Source organism: Ambystoma mexicanum, chromosome 12, assembly GCF_040938575.1.
Source record: "Ambystoma mexicanum isolate Mex_15411 chromosome 12, UKY_AmexF1_1, whole genome shotgun sequence".
Taxonomy (NCBI): Eukaryota; Metazoa; Chordata; class Amphibia; order Caudata; family Ambystomatidae; genus Ambystoma; species Ambystoma mexicanum.
Genome location: NC_090936.1, coordinates 242,000,212 through 242,022,310, shown reverse-complemented (window position 1 = coordinate 242,022,310; position 22,099 = coordinate 242,000,212). Strand labels below are relative to the sequence as shown.

The 22,099-nt window shown below is 44.9% G+C and overlaps 1 protein-coding gene across 2 annotated transcripts in view; it reads left to right on the top strand.

The window, feature by feature from the left end:
• EPS8 (EGFR pathway substrate 8, signaling adaptor) overlaps positions 1-22,099 on the top strand; it is a 1,868,600-nt gene that overhangs the window by 228,034 nt on the left and 1,618,467 nt on the right. For both annotated transcript variants that reach the window (XM_069628376.1, XM_069628375.1), the window contains exon 2: positions 13,438-13,463. The gene's annotated coding sequence lies outside the window, so the exon portion shown is untranslated. The remainder of the gene's footprint in view (positions 1-13,437; positions 13,464-22,099) is intronic.

Genomic DNA, 22,099 nt, shown 5'->3' with positions numbered 1-22,099 from the left:
GGTAGAAGAGGTCGCCGCAGGAGAGATGTCGAAGCAGAGACTGAAGTGCTGTGGAGATGCTGGGAAACTCAAGGAAGGTCCTGGGTGCATCAGCGAGTTGAGAATTCTGCGTTTTCCATTGTGAATTATGAAAGGAAGCAGACACACAATCGCGGTACCGCGAGATAAGACAGAAGAACATCTACAGTCTCCAGACTGGAAAGTGGGTGATGGCAGCACGCCAGAGAAGCGCAAAACCAACTGAAGATGCTGGAGAAAGCAGGTGAGTGTACCAAAAGCTAGTGGGGACTCAACGGCAATTAATTTGCACTTTGCAACTTTGTGAATACGATGAAAGGCTTACTTGAATATCAAAAGGCAGAAAGGCAAACCCCAATGAACTCTGTGTATTTGGAATATGAACGTGGGGGGAGGGGTTGTGTGTGTGTGTGTGTGTGTTTATTTTTCTCTCTGAAGCCGAGGGCCATATCTACATTATTGATGAAATCAAAAAACACATAAGTCTGGTTATACCAAAGACACCAGGTGAATGAAATATGAGAAATCCTGGCTAGCAATTGATATAAATAAAAGTTCTGGCAGGCGAGTACACCAGGCAGTTGGTGTTGCAAAAAGGCACCTGGCAGGAAAGTAATCCAGGCAATTTACAAGCCCCAAGAAATAGTAAAGGAAAGATTGGCATTTATTTATTGAACTCTGGAAAGGTTGATGCTAAAGAAAGACATTGCTATCCAGACCATGGGGAAAACGGCATTAAAGATGGACTGTTAAAGGCTTTGGTGCCTAAAAAAGAATCTACTGAGTCCAAATGATATATCAAGGAACTGTTTACACAGGTGACTATGCTTCATACAAAAGAACCCACACCCTGGAACCAAAGGCTTGAAAATGTGTGTTGGAATTATACTTATTTTAGTTATAAACACTTTTTGACCAATTACAGATATGTTTCCTTAGACATTGCCATTTGTTTATAGTGTGAGGGTCAGGATAAGATCTTTTGGAGACAAGGACAGTTTTTTGTTCAGTTATTGACATCCTAACACAGAAAGATCCTTATCTTTTAGGTTATAGGCAGGGAAACTGATCTTTAGCAGAGGGACAGAGGCATTTCCCCAACCCTTTTTCTTTTAATAAATATCTTCTTGTGAAAACATGACAAGCTTGTGTCCTGCTTTTATTTCTGACCCCTCACAAATTTCTGTAACTTTCTTTGGGCACATCTTTTAACTCGCTTTGAAATGCATCTTTAAAGTACTGAATCTCAATGGGCCCTGATGAGTTTTCAAAGAACTCCCAATCGGCCTCTATGCCCTTTAGGACAGCATTTCTGATCCAGGGAATATATCCCTCATGGGTAGGGCCCAATTCTTCAGATAATGTCCAGGTTTCAACATGCCTCTATTTTGAACAGGTAGTATCCCTTTTGGTGTAGCTTTGGAATACAGAGTCTGATCCCTATTCCTTCTGTGTTTGTTTTTATTGTTGGTCCTCTTCCCATGCTTAGGTCACACTTTAATAAAGTTTTCTAGGTTGTAGATACTGGTACTGGTTTTCTTTAGCTTTCAGGGCATTGGTCCCATGCGGCACAGCACGATTTTAAATGACTGTAGAGTGTTGCATTTGAAACTTGGGCTGCAAATATATATTTACCATACAATTTGGTATTGTTGCTGATATCTGGCAAACACTGCCATTTCTTGGGTGCTGTTCATTACATGAGGCGACACCCATCTGCTTGCTTTATTGCACAATATTTCTCCTTGCAGTTGAATCATATGCACCACATTTGAAAGAAGCAGTGCAGTTGTTTTGTGTATCATGCTTTAGTAGGCTACCTTTTGGGTTCTTTTTATTTCCAAAATCCACATTTCATTTTCTGAGACTGAAGCGTATTATTTGGCTGCTAATGAACTTCCAGCACGCCAGAGGGGGCTATTTCAGCAGTTCATGGCACAACAAACTGTGCTAAAGGCCATTGCATTGCTGAGCCCTTTAACTGGATCACCCAGCCATTAATGGTTGGTTTAGCCATCTCCTGAAGACTAAAATATTGTCTTGTTTGTAGGTTCATCTTGATGTTCAATGTTCAGTTTTCTTTTTTCTTTTTCTTTTCACAGAGATCAGAAAGTGTTTAGTACACCCTGATTGTATTTGCCATGCAGCATTAGCCCAGTTATCCAGGAGATTAGGTCACAAGTGTATGTGATACTCTGCACAGGGCGCACAGTGTGGTACCTCCTGTTGGGCACAACTAGATTATGGAGTGCGATTTGCTAGGTTTTGGAGGGGGGGGGGTTCATTGGTAAAACCGTATATTTCACCTGGAAGATCCAGAATGGCAGCTTATACCCAACACGTTGCATTGATGTTAATGGAAAGATGACCACGTTTGTATGTTGCTTTGTACTAGATCCTTGTTCGGGGAAGTACGTGTATCCTAAATTACTTTCCTAACCTGCTTTTAGATTTCTCAGGAACAGTAAATATGACAAAAGGGTTGTTAGTGGATGTGGTCAATATTTTATTTTTGGCCGGGATCCCTGGTTCATGTGAGTCGGGTTAGCATAGACTAGGGATAAACAAGTGAAGTTGCAAGCTACATTTCTGGTATAAAGTCACTTGCCCCCTCAATTATTTACATGCTCACAGAGTACATTACTTACTCACATGGAGTTTATTATGACAAGCAAAATGCTAGTGCTGAGTGCACATTTTGAGACCTGCATAGACCGAACAATTGTGTCAGTACACAAATAGGGCAGTGGTGCGACAAATACACAATTTGATGCAGTCACTAGAAATCCTCCAACAGCTGGTTCCCACTTGTACATTATTGGAAAGTGTTAATTATTTACTGACATTTGATAATGCACTGCATGGGATCATGAAGCAGAGATTATCTTGCAGAATAAAAGGAGATTGCACTGCACATGTGGAGAAATAAGGATATGGGCACAGCAATGGGATCGCTTAGATGCATGCAGTAGCACATACGGAAAGAAAAGGGGTGATTAGGAGGGAGATTCATGCATGAGCACAGCATAGAGTGTTCTAAAATAAAGTAGAATGGACTGAACCTTGAGAGAAAATTTTACTAAGAACAGGATGGAGGTGCATTCTATCAAACCTCTTATGGCGCATAGGTAAGAACGTGAATTACCTGTTGCCCGGAACTAGCCTGAGAACTCGGGTTCAGGGTCCACCAAGGACAGACTCCTACTCTGGGACCCAGGTCGCCTCATAATTTCATGCATAGCCATGGCTTATTTAGGAAACCCCATCAAACCTCACAGTGACGGATGATGCCAACATCCTGGCATTGAACCCTTGGAGTGTAACTTTGTTTGGAAGGAAAGTGGAAGGGTCAATGTCTAATGATGGGCATAGTTATGGAATTAGCTGGCAGCAAGGTCTTAAGCCAGTTTTTGGGGTTGGGACTGTTGGAGATAAGGGTCGGTGGTAGTTGTTATGAATCCAGATGTTAAGATGGGCCCAAATACACCAATAAAGTGAAAATACTCAATAAAAGAGTAAGTACAGATGCACAAGAAAACCCAGCATTATTTCGAAAACAAATGGCTGCTGGTAGGGCGTACAAAATACCATTTCAAAAAGGAATTGAGCACAAAAAGGTTTTAAACATAAGACCCGTCATAACTGAAGTCCTAATTAGTAATCGCTATAAAAAAATCTTCTGCTCTGGATTGGGTAGTGGAAAATAGAACACATTACCTATAGGTGAACCGTTTACTATTGGTTCTTTCACAATGTATAACTCCTCCTAGGTACATCTCTTATAAATAAACATTTCAATCTACCATGCCATTGGTTGGCACCCTACTATACTAGTCGATGAGAAGAACACAGTTTGATTGGTGATCGTTTGCTCATACAACCTCAAACCCTTTTATGCTGTGCCAAGGTACGTGGTGGGGAAAGAGAAGTGGGCAAACCACTATGATCCAATTTAAAGAAGTTACTATCTTCTCATTTCCAGGCCTGAAGCCTTAGCTGCCTGTTTGTTTGTCGCCTTAGCATGTTGTCTCGGTGTCTGGATGTACTAATGAAGTGGCAGGTCTACTAGCTAACTGGGCCTGAAATGAATGACCATTGTTTGAATTAAGCGGTCGGGGAACACTGTTCAGAGCTTAATTTAATCTATTTATTGGATTTTTTTCTGGTCTAACGTGTGTGCTTTCCTTTGGCAGACACTTGGGGTGCTGTGTACTCATTCGTTATGGGACCAATTAGCTTGGTAGCTGTTTGCACATGACATTCAAGGATATGTGTATTTCTAAGCTGCTACCAACTGAAAATAATTCACTTAACATGCAGTGTGCCATGGGAAGCGTTATCTAGTGCGGTTTCAGGTTCTAGGCCAAACTCCCCTCTGTACTTTGAGGAACCTGAGAATGTCACTTCTTTTTCCTCCGGATCCTCCTCTTGGGTGGCTATAAAAAGGCCATCCCTCTTGGATCCTGACCCTGGGGCTGTCTATGCGAGGGAGGATCACCTGGGTGGAGGGAACTTGGGGATTGGGGAGACAACGTCCTTAGGTGAGACATGATATCCCCTTTTTCCTATCCTTAATGAACCCTCTCTCCCACAAGCCTGCAAAGGCTATTGTCAGCCCCTTCCCTGTTCTGCCCTTAAACATTCCCCAAGAGACCCCAGTTTAGTTCTGTGACGAAGAAGAGAACAGCAAGAGCAAGACCGGACTACCGTTTGCACAGTGAGCGGTCTAGTTTTTCCTGGAGTAATCCTGGTAGTGGGAACTTTAAAAGCAAACATCCTGGTGGAAATGAAGTTGGCTTTGGAAGCAGTGTCCCGATCTGCTGGGTTCAGGCAGACCTCTCTGGACCAGCGGTGTGGCAAGCTTAGACTTGGAAACCCGAGAGAGGATGCAGAGTTTATGCAGAGGAAAGCAGAACTGACGGACGCTGGAGGCCGGTCAGAGACCGTAGAAGGGAAGCCAGTGTGACCAATTGAAGTGGTCATGGAAGTCCAAGGCTGCAGGAGGAGCATTGCTGGGTGTGCAGAGCGGCTTGGGAGAAGACACAAGGTGCCACACGGGAAAGAGCAAACTCGTGGCGGTTGAGTACCTTGCTGCACGCTGTAAACTGTGACCGATCATAATTTTAAGAGAGGAATGAAATTCACCCATCTGCCACCACATGTCCAAACCCCTGTAGGTTGCGGTTTCCTTGTTCTTACTCTTGCTTTTTATCTGGCCATCTATGCCATTTCATACTTTCTTTTGCCCCAGAAATATAGTGCATAATGTTAGGAAATTGTGAATGAGCTTTTTGTATGAGGCAATTTCTATCACCTGTAAACTGTAATGGCTGTTTAGAAGAAAACAAAGCCCCAAAATGTTTTAACATGAATAACAAAAGGCATATTCAACTCTTAACAGAAATAGTCTAAAGATCACTTCACCAGAACAGTGAGTGGGATATATCACAATCAATTATTGGTCAGGATTTTACAAGCATGCCCATAGGGACATGAATGGTGAGTAGCTTTCTAAGTTATTAATAGTTGAACTAAAGTGGGTAACAAATGCTAGGTGAGGCAATTAGTTGAGCCGTGTCAGTCGAGGCCTCAGTCCCTGGTGTACATTCATGTGGCTGATTAGGCACTGAGCATGTCATTAGGGTGGCGAGTGTCCAGCATCTTTTCTAGCCATTAGACAATGGCTCCTCTTGCAGCACTGAGCTGTAGCCTAATGAAGGTGGGGCTGACAAGTTGTCTCACCAGACAGTACTCTTCGAGCGCCAGAGGGGCATGGTGGGGGGGGGGGGGTGAGGAGTGGCCAAGGTAAAGGAGATGGGCACTCAAGAGATAAAAACTCCTTTTCTCTCAAGAGCACTGGATGTTGCAGTAGTTAAAGTAGTATTTATATCTTCACAAATTATATGGTTCCCTCTCTTGCACATAACTAGTATGATTAAAAAAGCAAGATTGCAAGTGTTTCTTTAAACATTCTTTTATACGATTTGAGTCTAATTGCAGGAAAATAAAATTATCAAACGTACGCACGTTCTGCTGCCCCATGGATATGTGGCTAATATTTCAGATTAGTTTGTGGGATGCCAGGTTCATATGATGTCTCCTTATTGTCTCTGTTTGCAATTACTTTTTGTGGTCTGAAAGGTAGCAATTGCAGTATTGACACTTGGTCTATGGATCCAGGATAGTGCTTTCGCATTAGTAGGTGGATGTCTGGTGGGATGGTGTGCCACAGGTCAGCGGAGCATGCCACCAGAGGCCCGGATTCCTGTATCTTTTTCATTTCCAGTTTTGCGATAGTGTGACACTGGAATGGTGCTGAACTTACTAGCTCTGTAGGTAGGCCGGGGGAACGTCGTTGGTCGAAATTGTCTTGAATATAATTCAGGTGGTTTGGAATATACCTGGGCTGTTGTCAGCAGCTGATGCATTTCTTTGAAAATGGGTATGATTTGCTCAAACGTTCTGATGCTGTTGATTAGTCTCACTTCTGTGTTTTTATACCTCTGAGTGGTGAGTTTAGAAGCTAGGGACACTAAAAGGCAGTGGTTTCTACCGTCTCTCTGAGAGTACCAGTGATTGGACAGTGCCTCTGAAGATGGGGGATGGAGGAAGGATTTTTATTTTGCATAATAGAGCAGGGTGAAGCCAGGCATTTGTTTGTGGTGATGGGTTATATAAATTAAGGGTTGCATTCAATGGTGAAGACATGGAGTGTGTCACTTGGTCTTAGGTTAGGCCTCCACCCTACACAATTCATGTTGGATAGCTACGATTTGATGCAAGTTTCTTTTACTGGGTTTCCAAGCAGCAAAAACTCCTTTTTGGTGAGATTGAACTTTAGTTCTATGCTCATCCAGTCTTGGGTGAGTCATTGTTTCAGCTGTGTGACCACCTCAGTTTGGTTGTCCTTTACGTCTGTCTGTGTATCACCATATTGGTACATTAAGATTTCTGGGTCTGTTAAGGTCTATCCTGCGGCCATCTTTGATGAACCCCATTTCCAGCCAGAGACCACAAGAGGCTTCTCTAGAAACGCCAATCGGGAAGAAATCCCCTCATCCCAGGAACACCATTCACAATATCGGAGGGACCAACCACTGATGGACTAGGTCATCAGGTGACAAGAGTGTGTGTCCTCCCTTTTGAACTTTCTAGGGGCGTCCATCCAGGGGCGTCCCAGTTAAGGGCAGAACAGTGAAGATCAGCCATCGACCACCCTCTTTGCCTCTTAGCCTGTGAGCCTTTGCCTTTCTCCCTGTTGCACCTGTGAGTACCCCAAGCTTCCTAATTACTGTACTGTCTTCTGCACACTGTGCTACTCACCTGATCATTTGTTCCTGCTCCTCCTGCTCACATCTCCCTACGCTTTCTCCAATTGCACGAAAACATCCTCCTTTCCTATCCCCAATATAAAACTCACTTCCACTACTTCATCTCTCTTCCACTGCTTTCCTAAAAAGCCATTGAGCTAATCATACTTCCTCAAACACCTATCCACCTCACTGCTCTTCTTCTGAGACTCAACTTCTATTCCTTACCTCATCAACAGGGTCGGACTGGGACAGCAAATAGGCCCCGTCAACCAAAAAAAGTGGCCCACACCTCGCCTCACGACCCTTGACCTCTGATGACATCACCGGAAGTGATGTCATTTACCCCACCCCAAAGTGACATCTGGGAAGCGATGAAACACAACCTTTCACCCCTTCACAAAACAGGAAGTGTCATCAAATAGTATTGTTCCTAAGTACACTAAATTACTGTGAATCCAAGCAGACGTCCAAAGCCAAATGATAATGTTATTGTATAGAACTTCACTTAAGCTCTGTTTTATAGAACAAATATGCATACAGTGTCACCCAACCTGTGTTGGTACTCATTTATCGACTTAAGAAGGCTTTTTGAAAAAAAAATGAAAAAAAATATTCTTTTTTCCAATTTTTTTTTTCTCTCCAATCCGGCTCAGGCATGGCCAGAAACCGCCCCCCACTCCTCAGGGACGATTTCGGACCAGCCACGGGCCGAAAGGCCGAGGGGCCAATCCGACCCTGCTCATCAACTGAACATTGCACTCTGGAATGCTCAGTCTGTATGCAGCAAAATGTCCTTTATCACTGACTACTCACTCCAGCTCTCCTCCCCTAGACCACCTTGTGATAACTGAAACCTGGATTTCTCCATCTGACACTCCGATGACCCTACACGACTCTAAAGTATCCTTTATTCACTCTGCTCAACTGACCGGCAGAAGTGGAGGTGTCGACCCTTCTATTCCTGTCTCAATGCCTTACAAATCTCCAGTGCAACGTCCTCTCCTGCCTTTTTATATTCACCATCTCTGTTATTGCTCTGCCTCACTCTGTTCACATCATCTCCATCTATTGCCCTCCTGGTACGAATTGACTGTTCTTTGATGGTCTTGGACAACTACTTGATGCACTTTCCAATAAACATCACCTCATTCTTTTAGGTGACTTTAACCTTCCCTCTACAACCACTTCTCAGAAATCTGTTCTTCTTTTCTTAGTGACCACTCTCCACTATATCCATAACGTAGCTACCCAAATAGGGGGCAACGCTTTGGAGCCCTTATTGATCTCCACCTCTCTCCCAGCCACTAATACTGCCGTCACACCATCCATATCTGATCACTCAATTGTGTCCACCACCATCTCCTTACCAACCTGTGACCCTTCCTCACCACTTGCTTCACCTATTACTAAAATAAAATGTAAACCTTCTGCCATTACACCCCTTTCACTCTGACCTAGCGTTCTCATTCTCCTTCAACCCGATGCCTCTTCCACAACACTGCCTTTTCCAGATTCCAATCCCTACTATATAACTGTAAGGAAGGCATGGTATAAGCAGTAAGACAGACACAAGTGACCACAGTTGAAGGGTGTTCATTGAACTTCAACAAGGGTGTGATAAATGCCTATCTAATCCTTAATCTACAGATGGGCGCAAGCTACAGCCATCTAATAATAGTCGTAGTGGAGTCTCGTAAAAATAAAAGCGCCTATACAAAAAAAAAACTATTGCCAATCCTTACCTCTAAATACAAATAGTGTGGGGTAGTGTTTATGAAAAAGAAAGAAATGTTCACAAAAAATGAAATGTCGGATGTTCAGGCTGTTGGCCTCCCTTTCCCACGTTTTCAGCATGGGACAAGGCGATTCACTCTAGCATAGCACACTCTCTGGATTCTTCGGCACAAGGATACAGTTCCATTACCAGCATCAGGGCCTGCTGTGCCCAAGTCTCTTTATTTATCAGTCTTTTGATTCAGAGGGCCTGATGTACCAAAACAAACAGTTGTCCTCTTAGTGTTCAGGTGATTCACTCTTCACCCTCGATCCCCCACTTCCGGGCTCAGATTCCCTTCTCCAATGTTCAGAGAATATTCTTTCTCGTGGGACTCCCAGTTCACCCCGGATGCCCCTCATCCAGGCTCAGATGCTTCTTCTTACACAATTAGTCTCCCTCAGCCAGGCTCGGACCAATTTCAGTTTGCATTAACTATCGAAGATTTTTTGAATGTGCACAAGGTTTAGCTTGACCCATTGCAGGACAACTTTGATTTCACAATTCCTTGGTACGTGTGCCACCTACCCGTTGAATACCTAACAGAGACCTTTGAATGAGCACCCACGTGGCGCAGGACCACTCTGCATACGGTATCTATTTTGGCTTCAAAAGTTCAGTCACTCCTTCGATTTTCAACTATATTCACGTCGCTCGTCACACATGCTTCACACGCTGTTCTCTTCAGATTTCACCATACAATGTTGCTGCTTGCAACCTTGGTTCTAACAGACCGGTCTGCCATTAGTCTCCCTGACTCACTGGCTGTGCTGACTTTACTGGCGCTGCTTTGTTGTAGGAGCCAAGGACAGTACCACAGCGGCAAATGCTTCTCCCCGCCTTGACAATCGATGCAGAAGAGCCCAGAGCAGCTCTGACACAATATGCAGGTATCTTCAGCTTTAATTCCAGGTCTTATGTTTCTTATTCTCAAAGGCATGTGAAAGTAACAGTTTTTCTCTGAAAAGGTCAAGGGCACTTCCCTCCTTGGGGCACTCTCTAGTCTTGCTGTCTTTCTCTTCGTATTTAACTGCCATCTTGGAACTGCTGCTTCCTTGCGTCCTTTGCCTTGCTCAGTGTGCTTTTGTGCTGCGCCTTTTGTGTGTGTGTGTGTGTGTGTGTGTGTGTGTGTGTGTGTGTCTTACTCTGCCTGACCATTTTCTCGCATAAGGAGCGGTCTGTGAGAAAATGTACGTGTAGGCAAGGGGTGGGGGGGGTTGAGTTCCTAAGTATCCTACCTGGTGGGATGGGGAAAAGGTGCTACAGGGAAGGGGATACAAAATCTCACCATCCGACTTCCCACTACCAGAAGACCCCTCATCCAGGTGATCCTCCTGCACTGGTCCACCCGCAGGAACTGGATGCAAAAGCGATGGCTGTGTCCTGGATGACCAATCCCCGGGGACTAGCGGTTGACACCTTAAGGTTTCTCACATGACTCCTTCACCTTTCACTTCCCATTTCTTTTACCCGTAAATCTAAGCATCCTCAACCATGGGTCACCCCATTCATTCATTCTCTCCGCACAGACATGCATTGACTGCTGCACAAATGGAGGCCTACCCACTTGCATGAGGACCTGGAACTCTACCACTCTGCCCGGAACTCTCTTAAGTCCACTCTTATTAGGGTGAAAAGAGAATTCGTCCTAACCCTCATTAACAAACTCCAACCATCCTCGCTGGCCACGGGGCACCCTAACACACTTCTCACTCCTCCTAAGTCTATGGCTTTCAACTCCACTCTCACAGCTAATGGCTCAACAAAATACTTTTCAGAAAAAATCCAAAATTAGAGACTCTTTAGACCTTCTTCACACTCCCTCTGCCTACATTTTGCATTCTGCCTACTCTACTGTTCTCCTCTGCCTCCATCTCCCACTCTGGTCACACTAATACTAAGTGCTATCTCTTCTGATGAAGGCTTACCACTTTTGTGCCCCTTCAGACACTCTTACTTTAGTGTCCTCTCGCCTCACTGAACTCTTCAACCTATCCTTCATTTCTTCTTGCTTTCCCTCTATTTTTAAATTAGCATGGTCATCCGACTCCTAAAAATGCAAGGGGCTGACCTAAACCTACCGGCTAACTTTCGCCCTGTGTCCTTCCCCACTATTCTAAAGTGCTTGGAACATCCACAACCTTTGAGACCCCCTACAAGAAGGTTTCCACTCCTGTCAATCAACGGAAAGTGTTCTCATAAATGTGCCCAACTTCATTGCCTTTGCTAAGCATGCCAACCTATCTTCTATCTATATTCTCCTTGACCTGTCTGCTGCCTTTGACACGGTCAATCACTCTGATCTCCTTAATGCTCTTTCTCCTTGGGATTCGCCATCAAGCTGTTGCCTGGATTTAATCCTACCTTCCACCTCGCAACTTCTCTGTATCTGGGAGCAACAACACCTCTCAACTCACTCCTCTAATGTTGGTATTCCACAAGGCTCTGTCTTGGGTCCGCTCCTCTTTACACTCTACACCTCTGATCTTGGGGCACTAATCTCCTCCTTTGTGTTCTCATACCAACTTTTCGTGGACAACACCCAAATCTCCTCTTTTCCTGAACTCTCCTCCTATCTTGCTATCAGAATTTAGAACTCTCTGTTATTAAATACTCAATGGCTTCACATGCTCTGATTTTAAACTCTACCATAACAGAGGTGCTCTTCTTCCCTGCCGAAAGCTCTCCTTTATTTATTTTATTGATTTCATTTGTTATACGCCCAAACTGGGGCGTATCACGGCGTAAATTACAGAAAGCTTAATTCTCTGGTTAAAGGGAGAAACATAATTACATACAGGTTATAGTTAGTGTAGTACAGTGCATACAGATCCAGGCACATAGGGTACTGACAGTGGGTGAAAAGCATATCATAAATAGACGGGACGTGTGTTTATGGGCAGAGTCGTATAGACCTGTGGCAGATTAGAATTTGTTGAACAACCAGTTTTAATCGATTTCTTAAAGCTCTGGTGGGAAGGCTCGTTTCTAGTATGGGAGGGGAGGGAGTTCCATATTTTGGGTGCCGCTACTGGAAAGCTACTCACCCACTCTCCTCCCCCCTCCTGCCCTGGAGCTCTTAAGTCTTAGGATAAATAGATGGATGGTAGTGTTGAATGTCAGCGTTCTGATGTCCTTGTTTTGAGTGATGGAGTTATGGGAGCCTTCTTGGCAAGACGTGTGGGTGACGCAGAGCGTTTTAATGAGGATTCTGGCTTTAACAGGAAGCCAGATTACTTCCCTCCTGGTATTGGAAATATGGTCAGATTTTTTTTTAAGCCAAGAGCTGCACGCTTGACCAGCTTTGTATTCGAGGTGCCTAACAGTAAAATGTTACAATAATCTAATTTAGACAATATGAGTGCACGAGCAAGTGTGATACAATTTTGAGGGGTCAGAAATTGGCGACTTAATAGAATAATTTTAGAAGTTTAAGAGGTGGCTGATGAGAGCATGGATATGCTTGGACATTGTTAGATTGCCGTTTAGGTGAACACACAACGTTTTAACCTGCTTGAGGACTGGTATGGGTGTTCCGTCAATGGTGATGGATGAACAGTCAGAGTGCAGAGACTTTATATTAGCGGGAGAGCCCATGATGAGGATCCGTCTTTTCACCGTTGAGACAAAGGCTGTTTGGGGCCATCCAGTTCTGGATTATAGCATAAATCTTGTTTATAGTGATAGTCTTGCTCGTGGTTACTAGTGATGGGTATGAGGATCTGGGGGTCGTCCGTGAGATTTGTGTAGATGACACCCATAGCATCAAGGGCTGCCTTTCTACATCTAAGAGTTTATGTACTGTATTGGGATGCAAGCAATGTGTTGCTAAATTGAAGAAACTTGTAATGAGCTATACATTTAGCTAATTGAAAGAAGGCAAAACCTTGATTTACAAACGCATGTTTTTTAAAAATTGATGTGGCTCAGTTTTTGACCAATGAATAATAAATGCTAGATAGTCATTTAAGGCAATTTTCTTTGATGTCCCAACAATTTGCTGTATTGCAGTCAGGCAGTGGTTTCAAATTGTTCATCCTGATTTTTGTGAGAATAGAAATCTTTGTCGAAAGAATCTCCTACAAAATGGTGCCCTTTTGAGGGATTCTAGTCTAAGCCCAAATTAAGTGCCCATACGTTTGCATTCATTGATTTTTATCCAAGGTTGAGTCTAGTTGTACCAGATATACATTCAGTATGATTTATTTTATGACTGCTCTTTGCCTAATTGGGGATGTGTATCAAAGTCCCCTTGATCTGAAATTGTAAAAGCTATTTTCGCTATCCGTGTAATCAAATGGCAACTTGATTCTCCTTTAATTTCCTTTGCAGATTGCTTCAAGATTTAAGCAGTTCAGGTAAGAAACTTATTTCTGGGCTCACACCTCAGCCAAAGTTACTGTCTGTTTTGTCTAATATCATCCTGTAATGAACTTTGCTAATTGGGGCTGTCTCTAGTAGCAAAAGGGAAAGAGAGATGGGTGGGCAGCTTTTTGACTGTGTGTATACTATGATGAAGGGCAATTTTAGTCCTTTTCGATTTTTTTGGCTGAAAGATGGAGAAGCCACCTTGATAGACAAAAGCTGTTGTAGATGCATTTTCTGAATTTGCGTTAAGATATACAGTACCTGGCATGTTGCAGACTTCGTATTGAGCATTCTTCCTCTTGCGTACATGAATGCTTTAAATGGATGGTAGATGCATGCAAAGGGCCTCTGAATTCCATGGTCTGCTTCCCGAATGCACCCTTGCCACCTGCAGCACCAAAAAAGTTCCTGCCATAGAGCCCTGCCAGCAGAGATTGTAAGATCTTTGGGTTGCTGCAGCACCCTTACAACCGTTCCCTGGTTCAGTGAACTTCCCACTCGACAACCCTCCATTATATTTGTTTGTCAAGTACAGAACCGCCAGCCTACGTTTACTTACAACGACCAACTGTCATGATTGGATTGTACTCTGTTGAGCTCAGTTCGTTTGCAGCACAACAATTTTATACTGAAACGTACTGCTGTGTGGAGGAGACACGTCTTTAATGCTGAAGGGGCTGATTACTTTATGTTATGCAATTGTAAAGCGTGCTTAACCCAGAGGCATCTTGGCGCTGGTTACAGGAGAACATGTAAGAGTCTTGGAGGCTGATGACGCCAACCTCTTTGGCGAAAAGCCCTTTTTAAATGTGTTTCGTTGAAGGTCCAGTATGATGGTTCACAGTGAAGGGCGAATGGCAGGGAATTCCAGAGTTTGGAGGCCATGACTGGGGAGCTAGCACCGCCTGCTCTGGATTTCTTGAATCTGGGAACCATGATCTGGTGACAGTCGGCTGAGTGTGTAGGACTTGTTGAAATGGCATTTTCAAGCCTCTGGGAGAGGTAAGCTGGGGCTGGATAGGTTAGGCAACGGTGGATGATTGAGAGAGTTTTTAATTGAATGCGTTCCCAAATAGGAAGCCAGTGTGCTTTTCATTTGGCATCTGAGATCTGCTTGTGTTTGGGGATGCCAAGGACAGCACGGAGAGCATTGTTCTGGATGATTTGGTTGAAGACGGAGAGGAAAGGTCTACTGGAATGTATAAGTTTAATGGAGTAGCTGACGGACGATGCAATGGCATTGAATTATCTTGTATCTAGGGTACTGTTCAGACCAATTCCCAATGTTTTCACAGCCAGTGAGACGGGGATAGTAATACCCTCAATCCCGAAGGAGTGGTAGGCTGGGTCTAGTTTGTGGAGTAGAACTTGGGAACCAACAAGTAGTATTTCTTCTGTTTTTTCATCATTCAAACATAGCAGATAGGAGGACACCCAGATCTGGATGATGTCTTGGGTGGTGTTGATTGTGACAGTATCTTAGGAGTGGTTTCCTGAGAGGGGGGAGGAGGATTTGTATGTCGTCGGCATAGTCTGTATATGTGATTGTCGTCCAAGTGGTCCAAGAGAGGTTTTGTGTAGATATTGTAGTGTGTGTGTGTGGAAGTGTAGGATCCTTGTGGTATGTCAAAGGGGCGGGTAATGGGGGGCGGATTCCCCAGCGAAGACTTGCGTGGTCCTGTTGGCGAGAAAGAAGTCAATCCATTTGGTTGCTTCAGGGGAGAAGTTGGCTGCAGTGATCAGATGGTGGCACAAGGTTTTATGATGCACGTTGAAGGCAGCGGACAGGTCTAGTAACAGGAGGAGGGCCAATTTACCTGTGTCTCTGATGCCATCCTAGTTTTTTTTTTTTTTAGGTTGAGTAGGGCTGATTCCATTTTGTGACCTGGATGGAAACCAGACTGATGGGTACCAATGATATTCTGAGATTCCAGGTACGCTTGGATCTGGCGGTGAGCTGCTCGATCCACTATCTTTAGGATGAAGGGGACTCTGGTGATGGGACAGTAGTTGGTAGGGATGTCGAACAAAGGCTTTTTCAGTAGTGGTAAGATACAGGCTTAATTAAGGCAGTTGGGGACAGAGCAGGAGGTAAATGGGGCATACACCTGCTGTATGATGCATATCCTAGAGGTGGTATTTAGTATGGGGCGGGTAATACCACATAGTCCAGCCAGTCCTCTCCAGAGCCCCAGCGACCCTTGGAGCAAACCTTGGGAGAACCCTCCTTTGTTAACAGACTAAGTGTCAGGGGTTCTGCTTCCTTGCTGCTCAGCACAGCTGAATGCAGGCTTTTCAGCTTTATAGATCCCAAAATGGTATTCATGCTGTAAATAAACTGTCTGCATTCTTTCGCCTGTTTTCCTGCCACATTGTTGGACAAAATGCATCACATATTCCATTACTGATTTTGGTTTAATCTAGCAGGTGCATTTTTGGTAATGTAGGCTTTTCAAGAATCGGTGCGGTGGGAGCTGAAGGTTTAACCTTAATTGCCTTCCCCTCCCTCGGGCAGAGACCTTGACTTTTCTCATTTGCCTCATGCTGGAGAATGTAACTTGATTTTCTTTGTTCCTTCTGGTTGTAGCCTGTGCAACCCTGTGTGCGCTGGAGAGGCCCACACAAGCTGCCTTCTTCCAGTATCGTTTGCTCTATGAATTGCCTTTGCAGGGAGCTGCTGCTTTATGCTCATGTCACTAGCCTTTTGAAGGTCTCTGTGAGATCCTACATTTTGATATTGAAGTTTACCTGCTGTGGCTGCATTGCGTTGCTTCCTGAGCCATCTGCTTTTACAGCCTTAACTTCTCAGTATGTATGCGTGCAGCCTTTCTGTTCACTTCTATATCGCCCCGTTTTTGGGGTTTTGGTGCTTTTTGGTGGCGTAAGGCACCAAATTTCGCCAAAACATCATTGGTACTGTAAAAGAGAGAGGAAAAAGGGGAGTTTGGGAGCAGTGTATGGCGCTGGCATGGCCACTTGCCAACGTTTGGCAATGAAATGGCCGAAGCAAGCTTTGCTTAGTTTTTATCCACGTGCTACCGCCATTCCATGTGCTTCGAGGAGTTCCTCAAGAAGGGAGCACACACACTCATTTCCAACACAATGTTCATTTCAGGACGACTACGTGGATGTATTCCAACAGTGGCTTGTTTAATGTATTTTATGCGAAACAGGAATATTGTCACATCTCAAGTGTATGTTTGACTTTCGATGCTCGAGATGCCCAGTGATCTCTTTTCCAGATGAGTCATTTGCACTGCTTTTCCCTGGTGGAAGGGAGGGGGGTCCCCGGCCTGCGTGTTCTATAGTACTTTTTGTTGCACTGCAGCATGGCTCCTGTGTCCTATAAACTGCGTTCTCCAGCATGACCGGAACGTGCTGGTTTAACTTCAGATGCCCTCTGTCCCTGGGGCACGGTTTAACACCAGCATGGCAGACACCCACCCCACCAAGATGCAGCGTTGTGCACAGTTGCGAGCCAGCAGCACGTTTTTGCAGCCAAGCCTGCTGGATGGTAATCTGCATCCTGCCCGGTCATTGGGATGCAGGGCGCTGGCCTGCACCTCTGACTTGCTGAAAGCCCGGGTCATAGGGATGTAGTGGCAGCAGCACAAACACAAGGCTTTCTCGGGAAGTATCCTTTTCCGTGACCCTCAGCGTCTTCAGCCCGGATGATTATATCCCTGATGGGCCTAGTAAGCAGCCTGCTTTGGACCTGTTCGGCTCTCGTAAAGTAGGGTCTTTTCTAAAGTGTTTGTGAAGGGATAAGGGGAGGGCTTTGAAGGATAAGAGGGGCACTGAAGTTCTGTGCCTTGAAAGGGCCCACCACTGTTTAAGCATGCAGAGCTACAGCACAATTCAGAAAACTGACCAGGCTACCAGAAACAAAGCAGAACATGTTTTGTTCTGTGATACCGGAAACATAGAAGCCACTTTGACTGTGTATACTCGCCTGTGTATAAAGCTTCAGGGAGAGAGGGGCTTCACTTGGCCCCTCTCTCCCTCAGCCCATCACCTTTCTTCTACCCTTGTACCCTCTGCTCGCATGCCACATGCAGTGCATTGGAGACGTGCCAGCCTTTGTTTCTGAACTCTAAAATGCAGCTGTAAGCACGTAGCCTCCCTTGTGCCCACTGAGGTTTCTAGCCAGCCTTGACCAGTCTATTCAGTGCCAGTAGCCTGTCCTCTTGGAAACGGACAGTGTTTGGGGGTCTGGTACCCTCCAGCATCTGCGAAGCTCTTTGCATGGTGAATTTGTTTAGACTTTGGTCTTGCTGGGGGTTGGCAAGGGATGTGGGGGGTAGATGAGTCTTGTTCCTCCCCACCCATTTAGTCTAGCAAATGCCTGCATGAACACTACGACTAGAGCCAGGAGGGGCAGGTGCAATGGACCGGTTTACGACCGAAGCTACGTGAGACTCTGTACCTAACAGCAGGTTCGTCTGAAATCAACCCAGACACCGGTGGGGGAGAAGGTTGGGGCACTGTCTGAGTTGACGAGCGAGCTTTGGACTTGGCCTTCTCGTGGCTAGGGGGTTAGGTGCTCTACCCACGCTTCTTGGGTCCAGGTGGGATACATTCCTTATCCCCATGTGTGCCATATGTTAATGTATAGTGTGCCATGTCTTTGTGCTAACGTGTGCCAGTTGAGGTGTCGATGTACTGCAGCATGGCTCCTGTGTGACATAAACTGCGTTCTCCAGCATGTGCCGAACATGCTAGTTGAACTTCCAAAGCTCTCAGTCCCCGGGCACAGTTTAACAGTATGGCAGGCACACACCCCACGCAGACGCAGCGTTGTGGACCGCTGCAAGGCTGTGAGACAAAACAAAGCGGTAACATGGCTCATTGGGGTTCAGTCTTGCTACAGCAATGTGCGTAAAAGCCCTGACATGGGTAGGTGCCCGCAGGTTATGCGCTGGGATTTGTGAACAGCAGGGTTTTGTTACAGAGGTGAGATAGCTCAGTGGGTTCAGCGCTTCCTGCGGATATGTGTAGAGTCGGCAAGTCTCCAGTTCAGATCCTGGCAAGGACAACTGAGCCTTTCAATTTTCTGAGGTTGATAAATGAGTAACAGCTACATTTGGGATGATAATTGTCTGTGTATATGTGCTATGTACAGTGCTTGAGAAGTTCACTAACAATATTTGCTCCAATCAGCAGCTTTATAAGAAGCAAGTCAGGCACTGGCTTTCCATTTCCCAGCTACAGTTATTTCATATTGGGCTATTTCTCTATTCTGCTTCCTTCTCATTCTCTAGAACACCCGTGCCTCTTATCCCATCCTGCTTTAAAACTTTGCACTCGTCTCCTTGCACCCTGCTGCCTATAAATGCAAAATGCAAAGAACAGTAAACTGCAAAACTATTGGCATTACCAATGCTTGTTTTTTAGAGCTTCGCTCCCAGACTGCCCGGTAATGCAAGTACTGTTTTCTCTCCTCCCCTGAAGTTCCACTTTTTTGCTTTGTAATCTTTTCTCTCCTGTTCACAAATTACACATTTGTTAAGCTGACAGCAATCTTGTGTCCTAAACTTCCCAGTTTATTCTTTTGTTTGACCGTTTTGCTCCTAGACTTCTGTTTATAGTTTTTATTCCAAAGTGCTTGGTTTCTGGATAATTCCACATATTTGCTGTGTTGGCCGAGACAGATTGCCGTGTCTGTGATTAGTACTTTGAGTTCCCTGATATTACTAGAACTCTAGGATTCGGTGTTCCAGAGACCCATCTCCTTGCCTGCTTCTACAGTAGTGCCTGATAATCTGTCCGATTCTGGGCTCAGTACTTTCTCTTTATGAGCAATCCTGTATGCGGTCTAATTTGGTCCTAGTATAGCGTTTGTATTTAGCCCATTTTTTGCATTCTGCTTCAATTCTCGATAGTTTATCTAGTTAATCTATCCCATCTGGTTTGCTGTCTTCATTACAAATTGGTCCACTGTTGTGCCTCAGTTCTAGACCTGTTTACGCTGTGAATCCTGAGTTAGTGTTTGTTATAAATCAGATACGAGAGGACATGTATTGCTTCTTCCCTGTCAGTTGGACTCTTACCTCGCTCTATATAAGGTCGGCCGCTTTACGTTCCGCTAAATGCAATGTTCTCTTCAGCATTTCCAAGCTAGGATTCTGCTTTGACCTTGTTGGAGTAATCTTCTGGCATTGATCCCAATAGCTTTCTATAATCCCCCAGGAGATACACTTAACTTGCAGAACACTCATTCTCCTGATCTAACCTCGTCACCCAGTATATTTAATTGCTTTCTCTTTGTCCCTGTATCTATTTGCTTACAACCAGCTCTTCCCCTCGACTTCCTGTGACCCCTCCACTGTTTCAACCTAGAAAAGGGATGCACTCTATTTCTGCTCTATTCTAATGGTTACCTCCAAAATCCTCCTGAACCTGTAGTTTCCTCTTGTCACTGTTAATATAATGCTCTGTGGTCCTCGCCAATGGGTCACGTGCTGTAAGGGAGGCAAGTATAGGATCCCCAAAACGGAGCAACCATGGTGTAATAAAACTAAGTCAGAAGTGCTTAACAGATGAGCGGGGAAATAATTTGTGAGAGACAAGCATCCGGGAAACAGTCTGCTCTCCACTGGTCCTGTCCATGGTATTCCCTTAGGAACAGTTTTCTCTGTGTAACCCAGAGGTGGAAAAGCTGGAGTGAAACATTCACAGGAGTCTGTTTCCGAAATTTGCAGCAAGGCGCTCTTCTGCAAAGTGAAGTCTTAAACGCAGGTAAAGAGAAGTGTTTGCAGCCAAACCGTGCAGACCACACAATGCTGAATCAGTAGGGGAAGGAGGAAATGCAAAAACCACAGCACAATGAGGTAACTGAATCAAGACAAACCATTTAAAACAAATAATAAAGACGGGGGGCAGTGGGGAGGAGATAGGATGATGTTCCCGAGTTATGCTGTCCGAATGTGTAGCAGGAGGAGAGTAAATCAGGTGGCTGAACCATTTAGCCCTGTTCCTCTGACAGATTGTGCATCTACGACATAATGGTGCAAAGAGCATGCTGGGGAATGGAACCCAGAAGCTGCCCAGAACCATAGACTACTGAGATGGAGCTAGTTGATTTAGCTGCTCCCATGCTCTTGCTCTGGTTAAAGTGTTGTATAGCTGCAGATCCTCTGAGGAGACCGCTCCTCTTATGAAGCAATGGCCAAGACGGAGGCATTTTTGGGGTATTTTAAAACCCCAATACAGAGATATTTCTCAGATGCTCCTAACGGGTCACAAATAGGGAGTTCAACTTTGGACCAGGACGTTTAGGTCCTCTCACGGTCTGTCCCCTGACCAGATTTAATTACACCTACACCCTGACATAAGTTACCATAGTTCTATTTTGTGTTCTAGCTGGTGTACCCCCAAAGTAATTTGGGAGTTTTTCACACTAACCATCAATCCCTAGAGTGAAGTGAACCCAAGGGCTAGAATTTAGGAAGCTGGCTAGAGCAGGATAAACCAAGCCTCGAGAGATTATTAAGAGGTTATGCGAGAAACCTGCAGGTTTCTCGCCCGCTAGTCCCTGGGGGGGATCTGTTATCCAGATGGCCAGGACACGGCCATCGCTTTTGAATCAAAGTTGTGGGGGTGGACCAGTGCGGGAGGATAATCTGGGTTAGGGGTCCTCTGGGAGTGGAAGTGGGACACCGGATGGCAAGACATGGTATCCCCTTCCCCTCTAACACCTTTACCCCATCCTACCAGATTTAGGACCTCAACACCCCTCCCCTTTCCCAAGACAAACACTTTCTCATGGACAGCTCATTGTGAGAGAAAAGGGACGAACACCCGAGCCATATACCTGACATGTCCAAGGCAATTACTGACGATTACACACACCTGATTCCATCAAGCTTCCCCACACAGATAAAAGGCGGAGAACTAAAGCACACTCCGAGCAAGGCAAAGCACACGAGGAAGCAGCAGTTACAAGATGGCAGTTTAATACAAGGCAAAAGGCTGCAAAACCGAAGAAGATTGCAAGGAGGGAAGTGCCTTTGACCTTTTCAACGAAAGACCATTACTTTCATGAACCTTCGAGAATAAGGAACGTAAGACCAGGAATAGACCAGGAATCGAGGCTGAAGAATCCTGCATTGTGTGTCGGAGGTACCCGGGGCTCTGCAGGGTCGATAGTGAAGGTGGGGAGAATAATTTGCTGCCGTTTTACTGTCCTTGGCTCCTACAACAGCGCCAATGAAGTCGGCAAAGACGTTGAGTTGGGGAGACTGATACCAGACTGGTCTGTCTTGAAATCAAGGTTGCAAGCGCCAACTTTGTATAGTGAAAACTGAAGAGAATGGTGTATGAAGTATATGTGACAAGGGATGCAAACGCAATTAAACTAGCAGATGAGTGATTTAACATTGAAGCCAAGATACAATACCTTAGACAGAGTGGTCCGGTCTCTTTTAGGTATCCAACTGAATGGTGGCAAATGTGAAAAGTGACAAAGAATTGTGAAATCGGTGTGGTCCTGCAACGGGTCAAGCAAAAAACCCCGTGCACAATCGAAAGTCTTACCCAGTTATTGATTTTGTGTAGGAAGATGGTCCAAGCCTGAAAGAGGGAGATCAGCTAAAAGCTTATGGTTAAAGCAAGTTTGTGTAAAGTT